Source organism: Mesocricetus auratus, unplaced genomic scaffold, assembly GCF_017639785.1.
Source record: "Mesocricetus auratus isolate SY011 unplaced genomic scaffold, BCM_Maur_2.0 Super-Scaffold_100011, whole genome shotgun sequence".
Lineage (NCBI taxonomy): Eukaryota > Metazoa > Chordata > Mammalia > Rodentia > Cricetidae > Mesocricetus > Mesocricetus auratus.
Genome location: NW_024429195.1, coordinates 11,416,800 through 11,443,789, shown reverse-complemented (window position 1 = coordinate 11,443,789; position 26,990 = coordinate 11,416,800). Strand labels below are relative to the sequence as shown.

At 42.7% G+C, this 26,990-nt stretch overlaps 1 long non-coding RNA gene across 4 annotated transcripts in view; it reads left to right on the top strand.

The window, feature by feature from the left end:
• Positions 1-26,990, top strand: part of LOC110342313 — a 105,244-nt gene that overhangs the window by 17,543 nt on the left and 60,711 nt on the right. The window contains exon 1 of one of the 4 annotated variants that reach the window (XR_002384346.1): positions 21,560-21,606. The exons of the other annotated variants lie outside the window; for them this stretch is intronic. This is a non-coding gene — a long non-coding RNA (uncharacterized LOC110342313). Of the gene's footprint in view, positions 1-21,559; positions 21,607-26,990 lie in introns of those variants that run through there. 4 annotated transcript variants of the gene reach the window in all.

The following is a 26,990-nucleotide window of genomic DNA, read 5'->3' as shown; positions in this document are numbered from 1 at the left end:
TTCACTTCCTTGGTTAACATTATCCCCAGATATTTGATGCTGTTTCTGGCTATTGTAAAGGGTGATGTTTCTCTGATTTCTTTCTCAGTCACTTCATCATCTGTATATAATAGGGCCACTGATTGTTTTACTTGTATTCTGCCACATTGCTGAAGGTGTTTATCAGCTCTAGGAGTTCCCTTGCGGGGTTTTTCGGGTCACTTATGTAAACTATCATATCATCTGCAAAAGTGAAAGTTTGACTTCTTCTTTTCCTATTTGTATCCCCTTTATCCCCTTTTGTTGTCTTATTGCTGTAGCTAGAACTTCAAGTACAATATTGAAGAGATATGGAGAGAGTGGACAGCCTTGTCTTGTTCCTGATTTTAGAGGAATTGCTTTGAGTTTCTCTCCATTTAGTTTGATGTTAGCTGTTGGTTTACTGTATATTGCTCTTATTATATTCATGTATGTTCCTGTTATCCCTGATCTCTCTAGGACCTTTATCATAAAGGGGTGCTGGATTTTGTCAAAGGCTTTTTCAGCATCTAGTGAGATGATTATATGGTTTTTCTTTCGCAGTTTGTTTATATGGTGGATCACATTGATTGATTTTCTAGTGTTGAACCATCCCTGTGTTCCTGGGATGAAGCCTACTTGATCATGGTGGATGATTTTTCTGATGTGTTCTTGAATCCGGGTTGTGAGTATTTTATTGAGTATTTTTGCATCGATGTTCATGAGGGAAATTGGTCTATAGTTCTCTTTCTTAGTTGTGTCTTTGTGTGGCTTGGGTATCAAGGTAATTGTAGCCTCGTAGAAAGAGTCTGGAAGTGAGCCTCCTGCTTCTATTCTGTAGAATACTTTGAGGAGTATTGGAATTAGCTCTTCATTGAATTTCTGGTAGAATTCTGCACTGAAGCCATCTGGGCCTGGGCCTTTTTTTTTTGGGAGACTTTTGATGACTGCTTTTATTTCATTAGGGGTTATAAGTCTGTTTAGATTGTTTATCTGCTCTTGATTTAGTTTTGGCAAGTGATATCTATACAGGAAATTGTCCATTTCCTTTAAAATTTCCAATTTTGTGGAGTACAAATTTTTAAAGTATGCCCTGATGATTCTCTGGATTTCCTCAGAGTCCGTTGTTATGTCCCGTTTTTCATTTCCGATTTTGTTAATTAGCATGCTCTCTCTCTGTCTTTTTGGTTAGTTTGGACAGAGGTTTGTCTATTTTATTGATTTTTCTCAAAGAACTAACTCTTTGTTCATTGCTTCTTCTCAATGTTTTCCTGGTTTCTACTTGATTGATTTCAGCCCTCAATTTGATTATTTCCTGGCGTCTGCTCCTCCTGAGTGAGTTTGCTTCTTTTTGTTCCAGAACATTCAGCTGTGCTATTAATTCTCTAGTATGACTGTTCTCCAGTTTCTTCATGTGGGTACTTAGTGATATGAACTTTCCTCTCAGCACTGTTTTCAAAATGTCCCATAAGTTTGCATATGTTGTGTCTTCATTCTCATTGAATTCCAGGAAGTCTTTAATTTCTTTTTTTATTTCTTCCTTTACCCAGGGATGGTGCAATTGTGCATTGTTCAATTTCCATGAGTTTGTAGGGTTTCTGCGATTTGTGTTATTCTTGAATTCTAATTTTAATGCATGGTGGTCTGATAAGATACAGGGGGTTATTCCAATTTTTTTGTATCTGTGGAGATTTGCTATGTTTCCTATTATGTGGTCAATTTTAGAGAAGGTTCCATGTGGCACCGAAAAGAAGGTATATCCCTTTGTGTTTGGGTGAAATGTTCTATAGATGTCTGTTAAACCCAGTTGGGTCATAACTTCTATTAGTTCTTTTGTTTCTTTGTTAAGTTTCTGTCTGGAAGTCCTGTCTAGCAGTGAGAGCAGAGTGTTGAAGTCTCCTACTATTAGTGTGTGAGTATTTTGTGTTCAATTTGAGCTTTAGTAATTTTTCTTTCACGAATGTAAGTGCCTTTGTATTTGGGGCATAGATGTTTAAAATTGAGACTTCATCTTGATGGACTTTTCCTTTGATGAATATGAAGTGTCCTTCTTCATCTCTTTTGATTGATTTTAACTTGAAGTCTAGTTTGTTAGATATTAGGATTGCTACACCAGCTTGTTTCTTGGGACCGTTTGATTCGAAGATCTTTTCCCAACCCTTTACTCTGAGATAACGTCTGTCTTTGATGTTGAGATGTGTTTCTTGTATGCAGCAGAAGGAAGGGTTCTGTCTTCGTATCCATTCTGCTAGTCTGTGTCTTTTTATAGGCAAGTTGAGGCCATTGACATTGAAGGATATAAATGACCATTGATTGATGATTCTTGTTTGTGCTTGATTTATTGTTAATGAAGTTATTTTGTGTAGTTTCTCTTCCCCTTTTCTTTTGGTGTTTTGTAAAGTGGGATTATATGTTGCCTGTGTCTTTGTGAGTGTAGTTATCTTCCTTGGATCTAGGTTTTCCTTCTAGCACTTTCTGTAGAGCTGGATTCATGGATACATATTGTTTAAATCTGGCTTTGTCATGGAATATTTTGTCTGTCCTGGCATCCTTGTTCCCTTAGTGTTTGTAGGACAACTGTCCAGGATCTTCTGGCTTTCATAGTTTCCATTGAGAAGTCAGGTGTAATTTGGCTAGGCCTGCCTTTATATGTTACTTGGCCTTTTTCTTTAGCTGCTCTTAATATTTTCTTTTTATTCTGTAGGTTTGATGTTTTGATTATTATATGGTGAGGTGACTTCTTTTTCTGGTCCAGCCTATTTGGTGTTCTGTAAGAATCTTGTATTTTCTTAGGCATATCATTCTTTAGGTTAGGGAAGTTTTCTTCTATGATTTTGTTGAATATGTTTTCTGTACCTTTGAGTTGGCTTCTTCATGGTGTCCCATATTTCCTGGATATTTTGTGTTAGGGATTTGTTGGTTTTGGGATTTTCTTTGGTTGACGACTCTATATCCTCTAATGAGTCTTCAACACCTGAGATTCTCTCTTCTATCTCTTGTATTCTATTGGTGATACTTGCATCTGTAGTTCCTGATCATTTACCCAGCTTTTCTATTTCCAGTTTCCCCTCGTTCTGTGTTTTCTTTATTGTTTCTATTTCAGCTTTCAATCCTTCAACTGTTTGAGTTGTTTCCTTCATTTGTTTGGTTGTTTTTTCTTGGTGCTCTTCAGATTCTTTGGGAAATTTGTTTATTTCTTGAAAATTTTCCCCCATTTCATGGATATTTTTGTTTTTTCTTCTATTTCTTTAAGGGATTTCCTCGTTTCTTCTTTGAGAGTCTCTATCATCTTCATGAAATAATTTTTAAAGTCTGTCTCCTCTGCTTTGTCTATGTAGTGCTTTTCAGGTCTTGCTGGTGGAGTCATGTTGGTCTTTCTATGGCTGAGTGAGCTCTTATTCTGTCTTCTTCCCATCTCTTCTTCCAGTGGGTGCTGATGGGGTCTTTCTGTCTCCATTGGTCTCCTTCCTTCTTGAAGCTGAAGCTGGGGACACTGAAGCTGAAGCTGGGGTCGCTGGAGTTTGGAGCCTGGAAGGGCTGATGTCTTTCCTGTTTGTGTGGGTTTTCTGGATGCCAGGATCAGCCCTGGAAGATCGAGGGGATGGGTGTTGGGCAAGGGATGGGGAGTGTTCCCCCCCTCCCGAGACCCAATCTCACCTGAAGCTGGGCTGGCCCGGATAATTCTTTTCTAGCTTCATCCACCTGCCTTCAAATTTCCTGATGTAATTTTTTTAACAGCTGAGTAATACTCCATTGTGTACCATGTTTTCTTTATCCACTCTTCAGCTAGGGAACATCTAGGTAGTTTCCAGGTTCTGACTATTACGAATAAGCCTGCTATGAACATAGTTGAGCAAATGTCCTTGTGGTATGATTGAGCAACCTTTGGGTATATTCCCAAGAGTGGTACAGCTGGGTCTTGAGGTAGATTGACTCCCAATTTTCTGAGAAATCTCTGTATTGATTTCCACAGTGGCTGCACATGTTTGTATTCCCACTAGCAATGGAGGAGTGTCTCCTTTGCTCCACATCCTCTCCAGCACGAGTTGTCATTTGTTTTTTTGACCTTAGCCATTCTGACAAGTGTTAGGTGGAATCTCAAAGTGATTTTGATTTGCATTTCCCTGATGGCTAAGGATATTGAACATTTCTAAGTGTATTTCAGCCATTTGAGATTCTTCTATTGAGAATTCTCTGTTTAGATCTGTATCCCATTTTTTAATTGGATTATTTGGTTTGTTGTTTTGTTTCTTGAATTCTTTATATATTTTGGAGATCAGCCCTCTGTCAGATGTGGGGTTGACGAAAATCTTTTCCCATTCTGTTTTGTCTTGTTGATTGTGTCCTTTGTCTTACAGAAGGCTTTCAGTTTCATGAGGTCCCGGTTATTAATTGTAGATCTTAGTGTCTGTGCTACTGGCATTCTATTCAGGAAGATGTCTTCTGTGCCAATTTGTGCAAGGCTATTCCCCACTTCTTCTTCTGTCAGGTTCAGTGTAATGGGATTTATGTTGAGGTCTTTCATCAGAGTAATAATAACCCTATCTAAGATGGGGGTCTTCCTTTTCTTCCTTATGTAGAACTTAGCCCTGCCAAGCTTCTCGGGGGGGGGAGTGTAACCCATAAATCTTGGAATCCTTGTTTCTACGGTGGATGTCTTGCTGTCTTAGATACATTTTCATCTGTTTCTTAATGCTTTTCAGTCCTGACTGTTGGAACTGCTACATCCTCAAGCTGAAGGATCCTTTCCTTCATCGTCACTTCGGTATTCACCATAGATGCTCATCATTTCTCTTGCCTGGTTTTGACCTAAGGATTTTTTTCTTAGAATTTGCAATTTTTCACTTCTATTAGGACTTCTGATGAGTCCAACAAAGCTTTTAGCTCTGGCTCTGTGCCTGCTAGTCTTTTCGGATTGTGTTTTGATTGACTGTTTAGCTGGCTAATTGACTTTATGTTCCTGCATATGTTTCTGTGAGGATGCGTGAACACGAGTGTAGTTGCTGGTGGAGCCAGAGAGAACATGTCACCTGCCGTGGAGTTACAGGAGGCTGTGAGGTGCCCGATGTGGTTGCTGTAAGAGTAGAGCATATTGTAACTGCTGACCCATCTGTGCAGATTGTGTTCCAAAAGGTGAATGTGATGAGCTCTGTTAATGGGACTGCAGTTCATAGGCCTGTGGTGATATGACTGTAGGCTGCAGGGGAAGGGGAAGCGTTTAGAATCCTGTAAGTGCAAGTCCTTTGGTTACACACACACACACATACACACACACACACACACACACTCATGCATGTACACATACACACATGCACACACACTCACATTCATGCAAACACACACACGTATCTTTGATCTCTACTCTATTGCAAAATATATGTTTAAATATTATTAATGTAGTTTAGCTTTGTCTATTTCTTTTTTATACTCTTTCAAGTTTTCATTTATAGATAGTAAGCATATATGTTTAGCATTGCTTTATCTTTCTACTGCATTTAGATGTTTGTGATTGTGATATTTCTCCTATAAAGTCAAATGGTACTTTCTAATATACTACTCAATCCGATGACTAGAAGTTCAGATCATCTTTCTTTGGATGGCACCAGCGTGATGTTCACTTCCCGTTTGCTCACATCCAACAATCTTCTTAGATCCATTCTGAACATCATAAAAGCAGAATGTAGTTGGTAACTGCTTAATTATGTGATTTCTTATTTATTTGAAATATTTGCTTTATTTACATATGATATAATTTATGATATAATTATACTTAATTTAAAATTTTGTTTTAAATAATTAATTTTGTTCTTTATTCTTAGGTTGTAGCCTAAAATCCTTATTTTAGATAATTCAAACTGTGTGTGTGTATATGTGTTATATGTGTGTGTTTGCACACATGGTGTGTGTGTGTGTGTGTGTGTGCGCGCGCATGCTAGCCACGCACACTTGTTCATAGACCATATCCAGTGTCCTCTCCACCTCACATCTTTGAGCTCATTCACTGAACTTGAGATGCTGTGCTTCTGTCAGTCTGGGTGGTGAGTAAGCTCCAGCATCCTGTCCCTGCCTCCCTTATGCTAGTGCGCTAGGCCAGGGTGCAGCCACACCTGGTTTCTATGTGAATACTGGGACCTGAACTTAGGCCTTTATGTTTGCTCACAAGTACTCTTATACCGAGAGCCATCACCCCAGCCACTATACAGATGTTTTTATTTTACTAAGTCCAACTAGCACTTATACACTTCTATTATTTTTTCTTGCCTTGGTTGCCATGAGGCAAACAACCTACTTTGTTCTAGGTGAAATCTTGTTTTCCTGCTTACGGAATACAAGTTAAAACAAACTTTGATGTAGCCCCACGCACCCTCCCAGGGAGTGGGAAATGTGCTTTATACTTTTACAAACTTTATAAGACCCTCCCCCCAGTGCATTGTTACTTCTTGTGGATTTTGAAAATAAGCCAATGTCCTAGCTTTTTATTCTTTCTTGCAGTTTCACGCTTCTATCTGGGATCATTTTCACTCTGCCTGAAGAATATTCTGAGGAACTTTCAAAGGTCCACAGCAAACATATTTTTTCAGGTTTCGTCTGTATAGGAAGGTCTTTCTTGCTTCCTCACTTTTTGGAGAACACGATCAAAGGGTGCAGAATTATAAGGCAGTCACTTTTGTTTGTCTTCTTTTTTCTGCTTAACTGTCTTCTCATTTAAAGAAAAATTTCCATTGTATCTCAGGTTCCCTTGGCTTTATTTATAGCTATAAGCTTTATTGTTGCTTCTTTGAAGATGAAATATACTTTTCCTGTGGTTATAAATGAGGTTTTCCTCTTGTTTTGTGCATATTAGTGTGTCAGATTTCGTACACATCTACAAGATGATCAATTTAATTATATTTTATGGTGTCTTACTTTTTAATTATTCTGACATTTATTATGCAGCTATTTTTCTCTTTTTAATCTTTAGTTTCTGCCAACCCAGCTTTATGAGTGGTTTCTATGCAAGATTCCTTCCCAGCGTAGGGTGTTTGTGCTCACTGTTGTGTGGTCCCTGCTTTTCTTTGTGTTACTTCTTCGTTTTCCAGCTCAGCATCACTCCTGGGGCTTTCTACCTACTGCTCCTGTATTCATAAGTAAAAATAATATGAAATTCTTTGAGAATTTCATAGCACGAGTTCTGGTTATAGTTACCCTTCCCCAGTTTCTCCCAGGTGCTCCTACCTTCCCTTCCCACCCAGCTTCTCGTTGTCACCCATTAAGTCCAATTTGTGCTGTGCACATATTCTTGGATGCGTGGCCTTCTACCGGAGTATAAGGACACTGACTCTTCCACTCCCAACAGCTACCCATTGCTAATAGCTCGTGCAACAGGGGCGGGATTTCATGTGCACACACCTCATCTTTACCTACAGGGGTGTGGTCTGGTTGGATAGGGTGGGATTCCACGTGCACCTCCTCTTTTCATGCAGGGATGTGGTCTGGCTTGAGCTTGCACGGGGCTTGTGCATGCTGTCACAACTACTGGGAGTCCACGTGTGCAGCGGCCCTGCTGCGCCCAGAAGATGCTATCCCTTGTGTTCATCCTCTGCCTCTGGTTCTTAGAGTGCTTTCCTGCTCCCTCATCTGTATGATTCTTGAGCTTTAGTAGGAAGAGATGTGATTTAGGGCTGATCATTATGAATTGTTTTATTCTCTGCACCTTGGCCAGTTAAGGCTCTTTATATTTACTATTGCTTACTACAAAATAGAAGCTTCTCTGATGAGGAGTGAGAGGTGAGTTATTATTATTATTATTCACAGAGAGTTGGTTTATTACTATGTTTGTTTAGCAGAATCGCAGTAGCAGGATTTCCCATAAAGCCTATTATTTACCTAGCCACAGATCCTGGGTCCAACAATGGCACCAGCCATAATTTTATCTTGTGGAGCAGGGCGCAAATCCAACTGGAAAGTCCTGCTTTCCTTTATAAAGATGCACAGATGTTTTTTTCCCCTTCAGAGAACTGGAAAACCATCCCATTATTTTTCAGGATTTGGATGATTGCCAAGAAAGCTGCTATGCCTTTTTCCATAGCTCATGCTTAGTTGTTAAATAAAAATATTATTTACGCTTTACTTCTTAAGACTTTGTTTATGGTCTTAATATGTTTTCTTTAGTAGCCTTAGAGATCTAATTCATGGATGCATAATAGCTAAGAATTTCTCACTCACACACATCCGTGTTACCAGCAAGTAGATCATCATCAGCTCAGCCAATGGATTAGGTCTAACTTACAGCGAAGTACCTATGGACTGACTTTGCTGGGAGCTGAGGACCAGGCAGCCTCTTCTTCCTATTTTCATGCCTGTGTGATGGCATCAGTCTTGGGGGCACAATTAACCTGGAAGCTTCTGCCACAGGAAGAAAAGTGAAAAACAAAATCATGGCCAAACTTGAGTTGAAAACCAACAGTTTGAAGTGGTCCTTGCTGGTTCTTTGGAACTAGGCTTGTATTTTAAAATAGATGACATTTAGCTTTCTTTGTGACCGTCTTAGTTAAGAATATTGCGTGGTATGTTCTGTGGGCAAACACTTCAGTTGTGCCTAAAAAGCAGTGTTGGCTTTGGAAGTTTGCATTTAGAAAATGTTTGGGAGTAAGGATTAGCAACTATAATGACAGTAGGACTAACATGTGTGAAATCTGTGAAATGGACAAATTACCTGCCACAAACAGAGCTCTTGATAAAGCTGAACAAAGAAATCAAATGATTGATAGAAAAAGTATACTTCCAAGGCTTGAGATTTATGCCAGAAATTTGATTAGAGATGCAATGTTACAGTTTTTAAACTGACTGCAGCAGATTCTTCTTTTTTTTAAATTAAGATTTGCTTATTTTTTTACATTTTTAAAATGAATTTATTTTATTATTTTTTACATTCCAATCCCAGTTCCTCCTCCCTCCTCTCCTCCCGCTCTGCCCACTCCCCCCTCCTGCTCTGCTCCACAGAGATGGTAAGGCCTCCCATAGGAAGTCTACTAAGAACCAGAAATTTTTATTAAAAATTTTTTTGAAGGCTGAAGAAAGCACCAGTCCCATTTGAAGGATAATGTTTTGACAGAGGAAAATATATATGTAGTTTCTGTATTGATATTAGCTGTTTTCCTTAGGATAGTTTCTAGTTTATCTTTTCAGAAAAGAGAAGCTAACCAGAAACCAGGATAGATACTCAGTTGAAGAGAGGGGTCATAGAGTTTGGAGCTGAAACTGAAGCAACAAATGTGCTGAGACAGAGAATTACAAGTCAACTCGAAAATTCACACAAAACCCCCCGGAGTCGACGTTTTATCCTAGCTGTGCAGAAGAAACTCAGGTAGACAGCAGGAGAATCAGCCTGTGGTATCAGTCAGTGAGGTGAGATTCCGGCACCTGAGTGGTTCAGGGTTAGAGCCTAGAATTGTATGTATCACTGGCAAAGGCCAAGAGCAGGAGTCAAAGTAGGAGCAGAGGACAATTAGGGGCCACTTACAATGTATCAGCCATGGCAGAGCCAATGGAACGCTTGACAAGATTCAAGTGAGCCACGGCCAACTAAGGAACACAGAGTTAGTGGGTAATACACAGGGTTGCTACAGTAATACACAGTGGTATGACTGAATCAGTCAATCAATCAAACAAACAAGCAAAGCAATGGGATCATCAACCAAAAGGAAGAGAAAAACAACTCAACCAAACAGAACAGAAAATTGGGTGACCTAGATTTTAGGTTATCAGACAGGAACAATGGTAACACACTATTAACCATGGGCTGGGGACTGGCTTAGTCAGTGCCTGGTGCATGAACAAGACTTGAGTTTGGATCTGCAGGACCTAGGCAAAAAGTCAAGTATGGTGGTGTGCACCTATAACCCCATCGCTGGGAGGAAGAGATGGGGTTGTTAGCCAGGCAGTGTTAGTTGCACCAAAGCCAATGGTTAGAAATCCATGGTATTTACCGATATCATATTCAACGATGGTAATTTATACCCAGGAAAATCTTAAATCTGTAATTTTCCCACTTTGCATGTAAATGACTGTCTTCTCCAGATCTGGTCCTCCCCTCTCCCTTTCTTCTCTTTCCCTCGCCCCCTGCCTTTCTGTTTTACTGCATTCCTTATTTTCTTTATTCTGTTTCACTAACTCTTTATTCATTGAGACTGTCAAAATTGCATTTGTGGCATCATTAAGTCATAGGATATAAGTGGGTTGGCTTACTGAAAAGACTGTCTACGTTGAACTCTGATTTGTCCCCTGGCATTCAGACATTATTATTTTGTATGTATAGGTGTTTTGCCTGCCTGCATGTCTGTTACACCACAGACATACTTGGTGCCTGTGGAGGTCGGAAGAGGGCATTAGATTCTGTAGAACTGAAGTTATAGACAGTCATGGGTCACCATGTGGGTGCAGGGAATCAGCCCTGGATCCTTTGGAAGAGCAGCCAGGGCTTTCCACGGTCTCCCCAGCCCCTAGACATTATTCTGTATTCTACTGAATTTTTGCAAAAGCAATTGGAAGAAATCACTATCACTTTAAAAGCCTTAACTAATTATTAATATGGCTGTATTCCGTGATCCATAAGAGCACTGGGAGACGGTTCTTGAACTGTTGCACAATAAGATGAATCTCGGCTTTAAATAAAATCAGATAAACTGGAGTGTGCGAGAAGAAGGCAGTGTAAGGTCTGGGAGTGTTCCAAGCCACTCTCTCAGGCACTAATGCATGACTCTAATAAATGGCACCGAGGCAAAGGTCCAAACAGCTGGTGTGATCTTGAAGAGAGCACACTCTCCCTTCATCCACTCGGATATTAAGCATTGTTAAAGAAGGTTAAGTCACATGCTTCTCACTTCTGTGTCACACAGTCTCTCCTGTGCTGCAAAAATTCGTACCAGGTGTAGCTGCTAATGACTCGGGATGTATGAAAATGTTTTGCATAAACTGGTGTTATGGAAGTGGTAGGAACTCAGAACAATGGACGTGGGTAACATGCTGCCACACCAGAATTTTACTTTTGAAAATGTTAATGATTTTGCCATTAAAAAAATCCTGGGAGTGCAAGTCCCTGACTCCATATGTTGTTCAGAGATCCCCAGGTGTCTGAGTGACATCATCCCATTCATTTCAATCTCTGCACAGTTAAGCCAGCTGGTACAGTTCGGTACCAGAAGCTCTGTAATTATTCAGGGCTGTGTTCTGCAGAGCGCTCTTTGTGGGACCGGAGGTTGAGCCGCTTTTGCAGACGTTCCGCAAAGTCTGAGAAAGTTCCCGTCTCAGAGACGGATGCTCCGATGTAAGCAGCTCTTGGCAGCACTCATGCCCACATCCATCAGCTCAAGGATGTTCCAAGAGGGAAATATTCAAACCCCTTCAGACTTTGTGTATTTGGAAAAAGTGGCCCTCTTATTGTAACATGGCATAGAGATGTACAGCTCTTGTGAAAATCATGGACTAACATGTGAATTAAGGCACTGTTGCCAGAGAGAAGAGTCAGGACTAGAATGAGTCTTCTAAAAGTCTTTTGAGGTATTTAGTCCTAATCACTTCTGCATGGATAATGAGATGTGTGGACCTTAGAGGCGAGCCTGTCGGAAGCACCACACAGCTGAGGCTGTAGTGTAAGACAGAGCTTCTGGGAGCTCAGCGTGATTGGCTGGCGACATCACAGTTAGCACTGGATACCAATCCTTTTGCTCTCATCGGCAGCAGGATTCATCACCTATCCTGTAAGTCCTTAAGGAGGATGTGACACAACTGCCCAAGGGCTTTGGGGAATATTCTTTTACAGGGTGCGACTTTCCTGTGTGCTGTGTTTGTTCAACTCTGGGAAGCTGTGAGTCTTTGCCTGTCTAGAACACCTGACGGTCTAATGAAGAGCTGAATGGCCAATAGAGAGACAGGAGCAAGGATGGGCGGGGGCTGGCAGGCAGAGAGGATAAACAGGAGAGAGAGAAGAGGAGGAGCAAAAAAGAACAAGGAGAGGAGGGCGTTAGGGGCCAGCCAGCCAGCCAGCCAGCCACCCAGCCACCCAGCCACCCAGCCAGCCACACACCCAGCCAGCCACACACCCAGCCAGCCACACACCCAGCCAGCCAGCCAGCCAGCCAGGCATGGAGTAAAGAAAAATAAGATATACAGAAGCAAGAAAGATAAACTCCAGAGGGAAAAGGTAGATGGGTTAATTTAAGAAAAGCTGTAATCCAAGCTGAGGCCGGGCACTGTAATAATACGCCTCTGTGTGTAACTTATTTGGGAGCTGGGTGGTGGGCCCCTCAAAAAGCCAAACAGGTGAAACATCACACAACACAAGGGTTCCTACGTAGGGGTGGAGGGAAGGCAGTCCCGGGACATGGCCTCCCTGTCACTACTTTTGCTGCTCACTTCATTTTTGGTTCTCTGAACTTCTGTTGGCTTCAAGATCCACAGGCGCATCTGAGGAGGTGAATTCCTAGAATCAGGTGGTAGATGTTTCAAACTTCCATGTGTTTTAAAAACACACATTTAATAAACATTTGTGGAATGTTTGTAATGTGCAAGCTTCCCAGCGTTAAGAAAACAAACAGAAAGTGGTAACAAAAGAAAAGTATTCAGGCCGGGCGTTGGTGGCACACACCTATAATCCCAGCACTCGGGAGGCAGAGGCAGGCTGGACCGACAGCCTCCAAAACAATACAGAGAAACCCTGTCTCGTAAAAACCAAAAAAAAAAAAAAGAAAAGCATTCAGAACCCTTCCCACCCCCAGGCTGGTGAGTATTTGAGCTTTCCAGAAGAGAAAGCAGTGGGGGGGGATGGGAGGCCTGGGGGGGGGCGACAACAACACGGGACACACGACAGTGAGGGTCACCACGGACATGGGACACGACAGTGAGTATCACCACGGAGAAAGGCAGCACGCCCTTGATCACTAGTGGAAGATAGCTTTTGGAGGCTTGGGAAAGGGGTTTTTAGAGTAAGAAGTTTTGAAGGCAGTTATTGAAAAGTGGCTTCCTGCCTCTCACTGAGGTGAGAATCATTTCAGGAAAGCAACAACAAATAGGAAGGCATCAAAAGTGAGCAGCCGTGTGATTCGTGCTCAGTAGCTCAGCTTGGTGCATTGACTCCTCTGAGGTGAGCCTGCTTTCACGCTGTTAAGGACAAGGTTGACCTCAGCTTCAGGGGGCTTATGCAGAAGATACTTAAGAGACAACCGATATTTAACGATATTTAAATTCTCACTTCATGGCGATGCTTAATACACCCGGCAATATTTTGAGCAGTGCAAGTCTTCACTGTTTATTACAGTCCCAGGTTAATTCCTGATATGAAATCTTTTCTGAGCCCAAGCTGAAGTTTGGGTAGTATGCTTTGAACTTGTTTGGACCTTGAAAACTAAGGACTTTTGAACTACAAAATAATCCACACTCATATTTCCTTTGTGAACAGACATGCCTTATATAGATGAGGACTTCATATCCAAAGTCGAGCAGTAGTCACCCTAACCATCGCAGACCTCATCTGAGAAGTGCCCCTGAGTGAGGCACCCGTGAGGGAGGCGCCTGTGACCAGGGGAGGGGGTAGGGGAGCTCCTGTGAGGGGGGCGCCTGTGAGGGGGGGAGGTGTGCTTGTGAAGAGGGTGCCCGTGAGGGAGGCTGTACAGTGGTTTGGGAACACGGCCTGTGAGGTCAGGATGCCATTCCTCTTTCAGAGAGACCTGGGTGTACCTGGAGCAAAAAGAGAGCTACATCAGAAGGGCAACTTACAGTAAAGAAGAAACCCGGGGTTATCAAAGAGGGGAAATCAGAGACTTCTGGAAAGAGCTGGTGAGACAGGACAGAGGTGGAGCATCTGGACCTAGTGGCAGGGAGAATGTTCTGAAGGGAGGATGTAGAAAGGAGCGTGTGCATGAGGCTCAAGAGATCATGTGTAGCCATACTTGCCACAGGGGAAAGCAGCGTTTACAAGCTTACTAGGGGCCGCCAAGGTGGCTTGGTGAGGGAAGGCACCCATTGCCAAGCCTGACTACCTGCGCTCGAAGGAGAGAACTGATTTTCACATGTTGCCCTCTGACATGGTACATGCCCCCACCACACCAAAACAAAACCAACGAATGAATGTGATTAAAACATGCCTTAGAATGTGATTAAAATACGCCCTAGAACGTGATTAAAATAATACGACTTAGAAGTGCATTAGCACTAAACAGAGCTATAGTTCACACTGTGGCAGCCTCTGAATTTTATGTCACGTGTGATAAAGGCGAGGGGGATGGGGCATTTGGGGTACAGTGTGAGATGGACTGCAGGAACACTTGTGGGTCGGAGTCCCCATAGTGGGGGAGAGGCATAAAGGCCACCTCGGACACTGGCTAGAGAGCAGAAAAGGGACATCCATAAGGAAGACGCTAGAGAGAGTTAGCAGAGTCTCCCTGGGCCATCCCTCTTCCACTCTGTGTGAAACTCAGATGTCTCAGCCCTGTTGCTCAGGGTCTGTCCCCAGTAACATATTCATGCTGGTTATTCACTTATGCCTCTTCTCTAAGGGCAGACCAGTGACGTCTGGTAGCGGAAGAGGATTTTTTTTTTTTAAATAAGGAATGTCACCAACAGAAGAGCCACTCGCTCTGCAGCTCTCCTGGGGATTGACTCTCAGTTTAGACCATCAGGCCCATTTGTTTTGTGGGCGCCGACGCTGGCGGGGGAATAAATTCACATGAGGAAATGGTAGTGTTCAGAGAGTTACGTAGCAAGTTTCAAAAGACATAACATTGACACCCACAAGCAACACGTGCCCGGTCTTAATATCTTTCTGTTTTCCTTTGATAAAACAGCGTGAAAGCGTATGCGAGGAAGAGTTGGATCATATGAGAGGTGGTAATGGAAGATAGAGTGAGATTCATAAAGTAAGAGGAGAGGGGGCAAGAAAGAGACCTGCTGGAAACGGAAAGGCCTGAGAGAAACAGCCACGGCTCTTGCGAAAGACAAAACGAGGCTTTGGTGAACCTAAGCGCAAGGTATATGCCACCCATCTCGCACCTAGACTGTGCCATGCACTCCTCGCCGACTTGAAACTGTTTGAGCTCAAAGGATCAGTCTTTGGAAAGCTAAGGGTCACCCACTGACGGACCACCGCTCAACGGAATGACCAAGGGGCTTGCCTCTGCCTTGTGTGGAGACATATGCTTGTTAATCCCAGAGAGGGACACAAGGGAAACTTTATCCACATGTAGCTTGGAGGTTTTTCTCACAGCACAGAAGCAGGGTTGCTTGCAGGAGCGAGGGTGGCTTGAAGGCAGATGCACCACTGAAAAGCCCATCCCAGCGCGGGCGATCACCTCCAGAGCTGCATCTCCAGGAGCTGCCTGGACAACCGAAGATGCCCTCCTCCTCCTCCCACAGACCATTTACTGCCCTGCTCCTCAGCCTGCAGAAGGACCTAAAGAATCCAGTCACTTTCTGAAATGCTGTCTTGTTTAATTCCCCAGTCTTCATAAATTTCAGTTTGGATGACGTGGCTCCACAAGAGGCTGGAACGAGAGTTTAGAGCTGCTGTGTGCCCTGATGCTCCATTTTGGTGAGGAGAAGACGAAGAACTTGAAACTTTAGTTAGCTTAGGTAAGTTTGTGATGCCAGCTGGCAGACTGTTGATGCTGTGGGCCCGGCTCCAAGCCTGCGTTGCCGTATAACACCCTTCCCTCCTGTCTGTCTTTACACAAGGGTACAGTCTTATCCACAGCCCTGCTTTCCTCAGCTTCAATAGCCCACGGCACACCAAAAACACGACCTAAAAATAACCAGAAGTAAGTAGTACTTACTCAGTATAAAATGGCAAGCCATTCTGAGCAATACGGTGAAGTTATGCTGCCCCATCCCATTTCATGAGAGGCACAATCCCTCTGTGCATCACCTCACTGTTCATTCTATCCACCCGGTACTGACTCTCCATTCAAGTGTCTGGTTCAGGGTCACCGTATTCTGGGGTTGTGTCGGTCTGCCCAAGTCCCCACTTCCCTTCCCGTCAAGACTGAGGCACTCATTGTCTCATAGAGAGCTGAGTGTTATGTGGAAAGAGAGAGAGAGAGAGAGAGAGAGAGAGAGAGAGAGAGGGAGGGAGGGAGGGAGGGAGAGGGGAGAGAGACAGAGAGAGACAGAGAGAGAGACAGAGAGAGACAGAGAGACAGAGACAGAGAGAGAGGGAAGGAGGGAGGGAGAGACAGACAGACAGACAGAGAGAGAGACAGAGAGAGAGAGAGAGGGAGAGAAAGAGAGAGGGAGAGGGAGAGAGAGACAGAGAGAGAGACAGAGAGAGAGACAGAGAGGGAGAGAGAGAGAGAGAGAGCGAGAGAGAGAGAGAGAGAGAGAGAGAGAGAGAGAGAGAGAGAGAGAGAGAGAGAGAGAGAGAGGAAGTGTCCTGGTTTCAATCTGTTGCTGTAACAGAACCCTCTGACCACAAACAGCTTAGGGGAGGTCAATTTCAGATTACTGAGTGAGGTCAGGGCAGGAACTCAAGCAGGAAACTGAAGCAGGCAACGTGGAGGAACGCTGCCTCAGGGCTCTCTCTCACAGGCTAATGTTTAGTTATCCTTCTTATATAATCCAAGATCACCTGCCTAAGGATGAGACCACAAGCATTAATCAATAGTGCAACCCCCCATAGACATGCCCACAAGTCAATCTGACCCAGGCATTTCATTACTGGAGCATTTCCTCTCGGATAACTCCAAGCTACATGGAATTAACAGTCTAAGTAGGAAAGACGGCCTCATCCATGTTGGGCTTATTATTGCATATTATAGTTGTTCTATTTTTTCTATTTTTACTATTAATTTCTTATTGTGCCCGATCCATAAATTAAACTTTATCAAGGAATATATGCATAGAAAAAAAAGGTGTTATACTTTCAGGTCCTGGAACATATTCTCCAAGGATAAAGGATGAGTGCTATATTTTTCAGTTGATAATAATGTCTAGGCGAAGTCTAGCATTCAAGTCCAGGCCCGTAAGCCCCTCCCTCCATTTCTCCCTCCTTCCCCCCTCTCTCCCTCTCTCCCTCTCTCTTTCCCTCCCTGTCTTCCTTTCTTTGTTTCCTTCTTTCTCTTTTCCTTTCTTTATTCCTCAATAAAACTTTTCAGATCATGGTGGTCAGGTCGAGGGAGCCTTTGAAACAGGGGCACTTGTTTGTCAGCATGCTTACAAAAGAGACTTTGCAGGTTTTCCTGAGTTAAAAGATCCTGTGTTAGGAAAATACCGGAGTCTGATCCTTTACATGTAGAAGAGACAGGCAGAAGTAACATCAGAATGACACAGGAGGCGGAAAGCTTAGCCAGCCTTTGTTAAGACTCATGATGGACCAGGCCACACATGAAGGAATGAAGGCAGCCTCTGGGAGACAGAGAGGGATAGTCATAGACTTTTCTCCAAGCCTCCGGGAAGAATGCAACGCTATGCATGTTATGATTCTAAACCAGGAAGATTCCTTTTAAACTTCAGAGTTGCAGAAGTCTTAGATAGTAATTCTGGGTTGTTGTGTGGACCCATTCCAGAGCAGTAGTGAGGAACAGATGGGAAAGTTGTTCTACTCTTTTTTTATAATTTAAATTAGAAAAAAGTGTGCTTCATATGTCAATCCCAGCTCCCTCTCTCCCCTCTTCCCCCTCCCCAACCCCCAACCCCCCACCTAATCCCCACTCCCCTCCCCAGGGAGGGTGAGGCCCTCCATGGGGGGATCTCCAAAGCCTGTCATATCATCTGGGGCAGGGCCTAGGCCCTCCCACATGTGTCCAGGCTGACAGAGTATCCTTTCATGTGGAATGGGTTCCCAAAGTCCATTCTTATGCCAGGTATAAATATTGATCTACTACCCGAGGCTCCATAGATTGCCTAGGCCTTCTCACTGACACCCAAATTCAGCCATCAGTCTGGGGTTCAAGAGCTCTCCTTTGTTCAGGTCAGCTGTTTGTATGGGTTTCATTAGCCCAGTCTTGACCCTTTTGCTCATCACTCCTCCCTCTCTGCAATTGGGTTCTAGGAGTTCAGTTCAGTGTTTAACTGTGGGTGTCTGCCTCTGCTTCCATCAGCCACTGGATGATGACTCTAGGATGGCATATAAGGTAGTCATCAATCTCATTATCAGAGAAATCTCCTCAAACCTATGACTCACTCTATTATGGTATTTCTCTACCTGCTCTCCTCTTTTCTTCCCCCCATCTCAACATTCCTGCTCCCCCATGCCCTCCTCTCCCCTCCTCTTCTTCCCCTCCCTGTCTTTCTCCCAGCTCCCTCTCCCCTCCCCCTTAGCTCCGAATCCACTCAGGAGAGCCTATCCCATTCCCCTTCTCCAAGGTACCATGACCATGCATATCTCTCTTAGGGTCCTCCCTGTTTCCTAGACTCTCTGGCAGTGGGATTGTAAGCTGGCACTACCTTGATCCATGTCTAAAATCCATATATGAGTGAGTATATATCATGTTTATCTTTTTGTGACTGGGTTACCTCACTCAGGATGGTTTCTTCTAGTTTCATTCTTTTGCCTGCAAATTTCAAGATTTCATTGTGTTGAGGGGCATCTAGGATGCTTCCAGGTTCTGTCTATTACAAATAATGCTGCTATGAACAGAGTGGAACAGATGTCCTTGTTGTATGAATGTGTATCTTTTGGGTATATCCTAAGAGTGGAATTGTTGGATCTTGTGGTAGACTGAGTCCCATTTTCCTGAGGAATCTCCATACTGATTTTCAAAGTGGTTGTATGAGTTGGCACTCCCACAATCAGTGGAGGAGTGTTCCCCTCTCGCCACATCGTCTCCAGCATAAATTGTCTTCGGTGTTTTTGATTTTAGCCATTCTGACAGGAGTAAGATGGTATCTCAGAGTTGTTTTGATTTGCATTTCCCTGATGGCTAGGGATGTTGAGCACTTTCTTAAGTGCCTCTCAGCCATTTTAGACTCCTATATTGAGATTCTCTATTTAGTTCTGTACCCCACTTTTTAATTGGATCCTTTGGTGTTTTGGAGATTTACTTCTTGAGTTATTCATAAATTTTGGAGATCAGCCCTCTGTCAGATATGGGGTCAGTGAATATCTTTTCCCATTCTGTGGACTGCCTTTTTGTCTTGTTGACTGTGTCCTTTGCCTTACAGAAGCTTCTCAGTTTCAGGAGGTTCCATTTATTAACTGTCGATCTCAGTGTGATACTGGTGTAATGTTCAGGAAGCAGTCTCCTGTACCAATTCGTTCAATGGTAACTCCCACTTTCTCTTCTAACAGGTTCAGTGTGGCTGCATTTATGTTGAGGTCTTTGATCCATTTGGACTTAAGTTTTGTTATAGTGATAGACATGGATCTATCTACAGTCTTCTACATGCCAGCATCCATTTATTGAAGATGCTTTCTTTTTTCCATCATATAATTTTAGCTTCTTTGTCAAAAATCAAGTGTTCTTAGGTGTGTGGGTTAATATCAGGATTTCAATTTGATTCCATTGGTCTACCTGTCTATTTTTGTGCCAATACAAAGCTGTTTTCAGGACTATAGCTCTATAGTAGAGCTTGAAGTCAGAGATGGTGATGCCTCTGGAAGTTCCTTTATTATACAGGATTGTTTTGGCTATCCTGGGTCTTTTGTTTTTCCATTTAAATTTGAGAATTGTTCTTTCAAGTTCTGTGAAGAATTGAGCTAGGATTTTGATGGGGATTACATGGAATCTGAGATTGCTTTTGGCAGGATTGCCATTTTTACTACATTGATCCTACCTATCCAAGAGCATGGGTGATCGTTCTATTTTCTTGTGTCTTCTTTAATTTCTTTCTTTAAAGACTCAAAGTTCTTGCGATACAGGTCTTTCACTTGTTTTGTTAGCATTACCCCAAGATATTTTTTGTTGTTTGTGGCAATTGTAAAGGGTGATGTTTCTCTGATTTCTTTCTCAGCCCATTTATCGTCTGTCCATAGTAGGGATTCTGGTTTTTCTTTAATTAATCTTGTATCCTGCCACTTTGCTGAAGGTGTTTATCAGCTGTAGGAGTTCCTGTGTAGAGTTTTTTTCGGTTACTTATGTAACCTATCGTATCATCTGCAAAAGTGAAAGTTTGACTTCTTCCTTTCCAATTTGTATCCCCCTGATCTCCTTTGGTTTTCTTATTGCTCTAGCTAGAACTTCAAGTACAATATTGAAGAGATATGGAGAGAGTGGACAGCCTTGTCTTGTTTCTGATTTTAGAGGAATCACATTGAGTTTCTCTCGACTTAGTTTGATGTTGGCTGTTGATTTACTGTATATTGCTTTTATTATGTTCAGGTATGTTCCTGTTATCCCTGACAGGAGGAAGTAATTTTAGGAACATGATGCCCACGTTCCCAAGAGGTGGGGTGGGCGGTTTTGGGTCTTTCATTGGGTTATGGATATTTGTCATTGTTTAGAGGGTTGGTTACAAGTTGTTACTGATTATGGTCAATAGGAAGTTGAACAAAGGGGATTAGATTCAGAGTTCTTGCTCTGAAAAGAAAAAAGGGGGATGTAGATAGGATAAAAAGTGTATATTATTTAATCTGTTTTAGAAAAGTAGTGGAATATAGTAGAGGATATAGATATGATAAAACAAAAGGTAGATTATTGAATATACTTTTAAAAAGCAACTACTAGTTTTAAATACTTTACATTGGATTGGATTTTTGTATATTGTATACAAATTTTGTATATTGATACAAATTTGAGATTAATTTTGTTAAAACATACTGTACATACATTTCTAATCTTCTTCAAGGTATTGTACTTATACAGTTCATTTAACAATGTAATGCAAATTCCTTGTCCTTGAAAGTTGTTATAGAATAATAAGGAAATACAGGTTAGTAATTAGTCACCTATTACAATCAAACTTGTAAACACATTAGATATGTTTTTAAGGTCAGACAGAGATATATTTTAGAAAGACAAGTTGTTGTCAAACACTTCAGAGATCTACAGACTACGGCATTAAAGATGTTTTACTAACATAGGTTCTTTTTTATGACAATGACACATGTCTGCTCTTGACAACACCAATCTACTTCAGAGAAAATGATGGACATTGAAGAAACTCCATATGGAAGTACCCTTGCGTTTAATGCTGACATTATGCTGTCCAAATTGGACAAACAGGACACAAAAGAGAATGAATGCAAACCTTGCCAAGACAAGACAGGACAGTCTGTAGAGTGTAGCCTTCCCCACCATCTGCCTGGGCCTTGTCACAGTTTCAGTCCACCAATAACATACAGGATGCTATATTAATTATCAAGCTGTTGACTGTTTGCTTGTTTCTTACTGGCTAGCTCTGTCTTAAGTATTTAGCCCATAATAGTTAATCTAAGTATTTCTCTTATCAGAGAAAAGGGTCTGGACCTCTTACTCCTCTGGTGAGCTACATTGTTTCTGCCTGTGTTTCTCTTTTCCAGAATCCTCATCAACTCCTAGTCCCATCTATCTTGCTTCCCTATTGGCCAACAGTGCTTTATTGATATATACACAGGACTTCCCCATCAGACAATACTTCAGAAATCCTGCTTCATAGAAACGTCTGTCAGATATTCTAGGCCTATAGGCTGAAGATGGATGCCCCAACCGTGCAGAAGAACCTTGGGTAACTGTCCAGGCAGCCAGCTGTTTTTGTCATTTCTCACACTTTTTTGGAAGTTGCTTGCTCATTCTTCCTGCTTACTAAGTTAATATTATTTCCTTCTTGGGTCTCTGAGGGAGTTGAAGACTAGATAGTTATAGTTTGCCTTGTTTACCAGACTTAGAAAAGAAACTCACTAAAAAGGTATGAACTATAAAAGTTTGAGAGACATTAAAAGATAATTTGATAATGCAATATAGAATAGAAAGTAAATGAGGCACATGACTTTCGGACTCACCAAGATAGGATAGATAATGGAGTATATTCTCTGAATTTGTCAAATGCAAATGGACTAGATGGTGTTGATGTAACTGTTGCCTGTATATATTGTATATAGTTTTTCTTATGCTAATTTAGGCTTCCTTAAAACATGAATTGTGGTGATACATTGCTTATGACTGAATAAAGCCACTGAAGATCAGATTGCAAAGCCAGCTACACTAGACAGCCACATAAGCTGGGCAGTGGTGGCACACATCTTTAATCTCAGGACTCAGGAGACAGAGGCAGATGGATCTCTGTGAGTTCAAGGCTACTCAGGGCTATACAATAGTGAATCAGTCTAAAAGAGAAACAGAGCTCACACTTTTAATCCCAGCACTAGAGAGGTATATAAGATAGGAATGCGGCATTCAGTAGTAAGTCATCTGGCAATTAGTCTCCAGCCACATTGAGGTCAGGATCCCTCTTCCAGCCTTGGTTGAGGTAAAAGCTAGAGGGTTGGCTGCTTTGCTTCTGTGATCCTCAGCTTGAAGCCCAATATCTGTCTCTGGGTTTTTATTATTTGTGTTACAAACAGTGGCGTAGAACTTGCAGGAGTGGCCAACCAATGAGTGGTCCAACTAGAAGCCTATGCCATGAGAGGGAGCCCTTGCTTGGCACAGCATGGTTGTCTAGGAACCAGAGGTTGGATAGCCCAGAGACCTAGAATAGAACCACACATGACTGGCCAAACAAATGAACAAATAAAAGGCAATGAAATGATTCCTAATGACATTCTGTTATACTCATACATCAGAGCCTAGCTCAGTTGTCATCAGAGAGGCTTCACCCAGCTACTGATGGGAACAGACATAGAGATCCACAGCTAACTATTAGGCAGAGCTTGGGGAACCCAGTGGAAGAGGCAAGGGAAAGAATTGTAATAGCCAGAATGCTTTAGGGCTTCATGAAGACAGCCCACAGAACCAACTAGCAGCGCTCACAGGGCTCACAGAGACTGAAGTGACAGTCACAGAGTTTGTATAGGTCTGAGCTAGGGCCCCTGCATGTATGTTATAGTTGTGCATCTTGGAGTTCTTGTGAGATTCCTGATAGTGGGTTAGTGTCTCTGACTCTTTTGCCTGCTCATGGGGCCCTGTCCCTCCTACTGGATTGCCTGAACCAGCCCTGATATGGGGGTTTGTGCATAGTCTTTGTGTAACTTGTTATGCCATATTTGGTTGGTATCCCTGGGAAGCCTGCTTCTGAAGGAAATTGGATAATCAGTGGAGATGGGGGAGAGGAGAGGTGGGGAACTGGAGGGAGTGGAGGGAAGAGAAACTACGGTCAGGATGTAATGTATGAGAGAAGGAAAAAAGGTCTGTGCATGGATTCTAGCTCTAAAGTCAGCAATATGTGCCCACAGCAAATCCCTTAACTTCTGTCCATCTCAATCTGTCACCAAAACTGTAGTTATAAAAATTACAGTTGTCGCTGGGTGGTGGCAGTGCACACCTTTAACCCCAGCACTCAGGAGGCAGAGGTAGGCGGATCTCTGTGAGTTCGAGGCCAGCCTGGTCTACAGAGAGAGTTCCAGGACAGCCTCCAAAACAATACAGAGAAACCCTGTCTTGAAAAAAAAACAAAACAACTTTTGCCAGTAGGCAACACCAATTACAGTCCCACCACCCCAGTCAGCCACAGGCCAGGCAGCAAGCCCTTTCTGTGGGCACTGAGCAGACATCCCAGATCCAGAGCCAACACAGCTTCAGGCACTACATGTCCAACAGACTGACCCTTGATGGTCTTGCAGGATTGAGACTGATGCTTTTTTCTGCTAACAGAAAACCCACATTTAAAACTAACAGGGTCAGCAAGATGGCTAGGCAGGTAAGAAAGCTTGCAACTAAGCCCAACACTCAAGTTTCATCTCTGGAACCCATATGGTAAGAGAAGAGAGATGACTTATGCAAATTGTCTTTTGACCTCCCATATGCTCATGAACACACACACACACACACACACACACACACACACACACACTAAATAAATAAAAGATTTCTAGCAACTTCTATTATCTCTAGAGTGAAAATCACTTTTCTGCTTGGCCTTCAACATCTGCCACACATAGATACCCAATTACTCTTTTTAGCAATGTTCATGTTGTTCTATTGTAAAATGGGCACCACATTTGAATTCATTTGACACCATGTCTTCATTAACCATGGACACACTTTCTTCATGTCATCTGTCTCCATATAGTCCAACATGACTGTTTGTATAGTACTTTATTGTACCAGGTATCTTAAGTAATTCAGAGATGACGTAATGTAAAAATACCACCTTATTAGTATAGGCTTGGGTATCCAGGGCTGATCCTCGAGTTAATTCCCTACGTAAACGGGGCAGAGACACAGATGAAGCTAGCAGTGGTTCCCTCTTCTCGTTCCCCAGTTCATAAATATCTCGCCACTGTGATATTTATTGTGTAGCTTTCCCCACTAGAAATATTTTCTTTTTCTCCTTCAGAATCCATGTTCTTACAAACACTAAAATTTCCATTTCTTTGAAACTTTTCCTGACTGTGTTGAGATGGGATTTATAACTCACTTTGAGCTCCATAAAATTCTAGGTATCCATCTTGTGGAAGTTATTATTTTCTGCCTTAAACTGTATGTTAGGAATTTTATCTCAGTCCCCCACTCCTGCCTCATCTGCAACCCATTCACTGTGTGGAACAGCACAGTGCTCATAGGTGTAGTCTGACTGTTCATTTCAGAACACAGCGAAACATGGCCATGCTTACTATATAAAGAAGACAGCCGATGCTAGCACACAAAGCTTGACAGGAAGTTTAAAAGCCCTGGGCTCTGGACCAGAGACCTTCGTTGGGTATCACCTTCATTCTCCCTTTCTGTGGAGATGGTGGCAAAGGCGTTCTCTCCAGAAAGCTGAGCTAGAAGAAGAGGTGTCCACCATGCACAGGTCTCACGCTTTCCATGCTCAGACACAGACCATTGACCCAGATGCCATTGGCTCAAATTGAGGCCAGCTCTATGGCACCTATGACTCAGAGTCCTCTGGATTTGGCTTGCAGGATGACTCCAGGCTGCTATGACATTCTCGCATTATTTCTCCTAAGTAGCAGTGAAAATGGCAATCAGGAAGGTGAGGAGTCGGGTGCCATTTTAACCAAGGCAGGAAGGTGAAGAGTTGGGTGCCACTTTAGTTATGGCAGGAAGGTGGAGAGTCCGGGTGCCATTTCAGTCTTTGCAGTCATGAAGGTTCTTACCAAGTAGTGCAGAAAGTCACAGGTGTGTTAATTATCTGATCCAGCAACTGTTGGAATGTCAGAGAGCAAAGAACTTTAAGTAGAGAGAAAAACATCCAGAAAGGCTCTACAGTGAGGCATTTCAAAGATGGTGGTGCATGTGGGGAGGGAGGACATCTTCAAAGATTAGCATACATTACCTTGAAAGCCCTGGTAGAGATAAACAGCTTTTTATTTTACACTGCCACATTGAGTTAGGAGGTGCTAGTGACTGAATCCAGGGTCTTATGCATGCTAGGCAAGTTTTAACAACAGAAGTATATCCCTGACGATAGATTAAAATATCCCATTCTACAAGTGACAGGGAACTGTGTGGAGAGTAGAGCTGAGATGTAGTTGGCAGCACGTGATTTCTAAGTGGTGAGCATCTTCCAGGAGCTGTGTGGGGACACAGAAGTACAGGTAATATGATGTTGGCTTGGATCAGCATTGTCACACTGAAAAGAATCCCAGGACGTTTCGTATACAGTGCTTGAGATATTATCAGAAATGGGTGATTCTGTAGGTTAGTTCCCTCTGCCCCCCAAAAGTAGGTGAATGGAAGTGTCTTTATTGGGCTGGAAACGGGTTGAGAAATGTGTTCATTTGGAGAGGTGATGGAAATTCTGCTTTTTACATGTGAACCTCTGGCCTCCTTAGTGTTAAGGATATGTGGGACTGGCGTTCTCAAGAGAGTGAGGACAGAGGGGCTGTGCCTCTGGCAGTGAGCACCAAGTGTGGCGTTGAGGACAGAGCTCTGTGTGTGGTCACTCAAGTAAGGACTGAGTGCAGAGAAGGCAGGATTGAGAACACCCAGTCTGAAGTGTCAGAAAAGGAGATGAGGCCAAGAAATGAGTGGAGGTAGGAAAGAAATAGGGGAGTGTGTTTAGTCCTAGAAGCCACGGACAGCCCAGTGTCTTCAGCAAGAAAAAGCAAAAAGCATTTATTTCCCTTGCACTCAAACACACTCTCATGGCTAACTCCACAACTGGCTGACAGAGAATGGGGTGCCTTTAAATCAATTAATTTGGCTCCCATAATGCCTTTTAGTCTAGAAAATGATGGCACACAATGACACAATTCCTAAGGACATTTGAAACATCAGTTTTTAAGTACTATCTGAGTGAAAGGAGCGGGTAAGCATACACTGGAAGGAGCAGAAATAGACGTGGTATTTTAGGAAAGGGGATGACAGGGACTTTATTGTTGAGTCATGCATGTTTGTGGTAATTAGGGGAAGTGTGGGTGCTGCTCTTGAGAGTTAAGGGGGTTGGCGAAGCAGCTCACAGGAGCGTTAAGGAAGCAGCGGATCTGCAGAGGATAAAACTCAGTGATGCGACACGAACCCGTGGAGCTCACTTCTCCTGCACTGATTTCAGAGTGAAATGCTTGTCTAAGAGCAGCGACCCTACATCTATGCCTCCTCAGCATCAGGAGGTTGCCCCTTTCCAGCATCCAGCCATGCTCAAAAACACAGGAACCAGGACCTAATAACGAGACAAACTAAACTAGAGCCAGGCCAGTCTTTAAAGCATGCTTAATGCCAGTAAAGAACACATTACTATAGTGTGTAAGTCATGTGTAAACCAAACAGGAATTAGATACTCTAAGACACAGCTGTGCCATGACTGATGTTGTGTCCAACAAAGTCAACTCGGAAGGGTTTATGCCTGAGGCTTCTCACTAATGACCTTTGTGCCAACTTTCAAAATTCCATCATAACTAAATCGTGAAATTCTGAGAAACTGTTTTCACGCTCCTGTTATAAATGTGCTTATGATATGGCATGAAGTAATTCACTGCCACCACCCTTGCATATTTACATTAGATGAGCTTT